Source organism: Orcinus orca, chromosome 7, assembly GCF_937001465.1.
Source record: "Orcinus orca chromosome 7, mOrcOrc1.1, whole genome shotgun sequence".
Classification (NCBI taxonomy): domain Eukaryota; kingdom Metazoa; phylum Chordata; class Mammalia; order Artiodactyla; family Delphinidae; genus Orcinus; species Orcinus orca.
The window spans coordinates 23,916,157-23,919,408 of record NC_064565.1 but is presented as its reverse complement, the minus strand read 5'-3'; positions in this window follow the sequence as shown (position 1 = coordinate 23,919,408).

Here is a 3,252-nt window from a genome sequence, read left to right as displayed (position 1 = left end):
AATTATTTCCATGCTTATATCTATAAATACAAAAAAGAGGAATAAAACCTACCTTGAACCAAAAAAGAAGAAAAGAAGAAAAAACAGAACCCACCAGTTATACAGAGGAAAACCCTATCAGGGTACTTGCTCCAGTGGTAAACAATTCTGAAGTTGGTCAGAGGTGGGGAATCGTCTCCCATGCAGCCAGCAGCCCCCCGGCAAGGAGCGTCCTCATTGCAAAGCTGGGGCACCGTGCCGAGGCGTCTGCGAGTAAACGTGAGCTAAGCCCCAGGCCAGTTGCTGCGGAACTGTTCCCACCCTTCCCAGGTAAAACACCTGAATGTGTGCAAGGACTTGGAAGCCTAGAGGAAGGGCCGTGGAGCCACACCAGCCACAGCACGCAGGCCGACTTGGTGCCTGCAGGCCAGCCAGGATTGTCCTGGCCCCGGGCGCTCTTCTGGAAGCTTTCCATTTCCCTGCCTAAGATACCCCTCCTGTCCCGGCCCCCAGTGCTTTTTTCCTTCCTTACCTCTGCCCGGGGAGAAATTCCAGCGGCAGGTATGGGTGACACATCCTCTTCTTTAACAGGTGGCAGCTTGGCAACTCCTGCAGAAAGTCCAGCAGAGCCCCACTCACACCGGGCCACCCACAGAGCCGTAGCCCCTCACTCCCTCCCACCAGCCCAGCCCCGACACTGCTGACGGGGCAGAGAATATGGCATCAGGCACAGCTGCAGGAGCTCTTGCTGCCTGGAGCGGTGTTTATATTGACCTCAAACCAGGCACACCTGGGGAGGGCTGGCCAGCAGGGTCAGGCTGCCCAGGTCAGCCAATCCTCGCCCCTCAGGGGCTCACACTGCAGAAATTGGACCTTGCTGAACCCGCCAGGTCCAAGGAACAGGTGTGGGCTCCTGAGAGTCAGGATAGACAAGGGGCTGCCAGCCCTGGCTTGTTTTCTAATCATTTTATCTGGCCCATGAGTGGGAGACAATTTCAAGACCCTCTCCTAATGAGAGGAACCCAGGAGTCAGGGAGAGGAGGGGTGGTGGGTGGAGACAGAGGCCTGGTGCCCCGGCTGCAGTGGAAGTCTCTGGAAGACCAGGTGGAGGGAGGCCGCAGAGTGACGCCCAGGGTCACAGACCTGTCGGAGCTGCTGTTTGTTAGTTCAAGTCCTGCTCTGAGGTGCTCTGTGTCAGCTCTGAGTGACAGGTGTGCTGGGGGTGCTCTGCAATTAGGGCTATGCGCACGGTTCCTGTGTGCCCAGGCTTGCTGGGTGCCTGCCCAGGTGAGCTCCATATCCTGGGAGGGGCCTGACCACGAGAGCCCCATGGGCTGCTGGGTAGCTGCACAGGTGAGCTCCATATTCTGAGAGGGGCCTGACCACGAGAGCCCCGTGGGCTGCTGGGTACCTGCCCAGGTGAGCTCCATATCTTGGGATTGGCCTGACCACGAGAGCCCCGTGGGCTGCTGGGGACCTGTTAAAGGATGTCAGGACAGTCAGTGAAGCCACCGAGGATATACATCCAGTAGTTCCTAATTCCTACACACTGCTGGTCATTCTACCATCCACCAGGACATGGTATTCTCTATTAGACTTCAATGATGCCTTCTTCTGTATTCCATTAGTCCCAGAGTCACAAGAAATTTTGGCTTGTGATTGGCAGGACTCAACATACAATGAAGACAATACTGCTGGGGCCGTCCTGCCCCAAGGGTTCAAAAATTCCCACATGACCTTTGGGGAAAATTAACTAAAACCTAAAAGATCGAACTCTGGAGAAGGGAACCCTCCTTCAATATGCAGACGACATTCTGATCGCCAGCCCTGCTAAGGAGGCCTCTGAACTACCTAGCCAATAAAGGATAGAAGGTGTCCAAGAAAAAGGCTCAAATATCACAGACTAAGGTGACCCGCCTGGGCTTCATTCTCACAGAAGGTCGGAGAAGCCCATCCCAGGAAAGGGAAGAAGCCATTTGCAGCCTTACCCCTTCTAAAACTAGAAGACAGCTTAGGGGTTCCTGGGCAGGCCGGGGTTTGCTGCATCTGGATCCCTAACTATAGTCTAATAGCTGGGCCTCTATATGAAACACTGAAAGGAAAAGATGATGATCCTTTCAAATAGAATCCAGAAGTGGCCTTTCAAGAATGGAAAGAGCAGTGAATTCAGACCCTTGCCCTGGAACTCCCTAATTTAGCTAAACCCTTTGACCTTTACATTCCCAGTGAAAGGTGAATCGCCATTGGAGAATTAGTGCAAAAACTGGGACCACTTGAAATGGAACAACGCAAGAATGCCATCCAGGTAGGATAAACTAAGGTCACCAAGGGCTTGGCCCGCCGCCCCATCCGACCAGGGTACTGGGGGTATCTAAAAACCTGGAAATCAGCAACCTGCAAGGCCAGCTCCCTCCTAAGAGAAAAGGACCCCACGTGGTGATCCTAACCACCAACCATGCCCTGAAGTTGCAGGGGTCGCTCCGTGGGCACACTGACCTCGAGTGAGGAGGCCCTCCAACTCCAACCTTCAGAGAGATAACCGGGGGCATCGGGCCCCCACGACGACTCGTGTGACCATCACGTGACCTGGAACTTCTCTCAGAAAACAACAAGAGTGTGCCCCAAAGGAGCAGACTACTGCCTGCAGGACTTACTGCACCCAGAGGGGAGCTAATAAGTTTGGCGGGGGAACCATATATCACGCTGTCACCATAGAAAAGCCTACAGACACCGCGGTGACGGCGGCCAATAAGACCGGCTGGACTCCTGGCTACTTCAAAAGGCTGTTGACTCAGTGGCCATCATGGTCCTGGATCACCACCGGCCCTGGACTGAGAGTTGAGCAGGCAGGGCTCTGACACCTGGTGCTGTTTGTACGTTAATTCAGGGGCCTAACTGAAGAAAGCACAGACTACTGGTCAGAGCATCTAGGCTGGCAGAAACCGTCAGCCTAAGGTGGCCGAACAAATGTGGAGCGGGGTAAAACCGGACCCCCCAGCGTCTCTGCACCTCTCTTTCCTGGACCCTTAAAGGTCATTAGAATCTATAACACTTCCAATGCTGGTGCTCAGGCGGACGAGCAGGGAGGCAGGAGGCCTGGGGACAATCAACCTCACCTGGAGGCTGCTGGGGAGAAGTTCTGCCCCTCCCCCCCCGGGTATGAGGACTCCCAACACAGCACGAAGCAGTTACAGAAGAGGGGTCTGCACCCTCAGCGCCCCAAGAATGAGGAACGGGACAATAGGCAGAGGAGGGTTTTGTCAACGGCAAAGC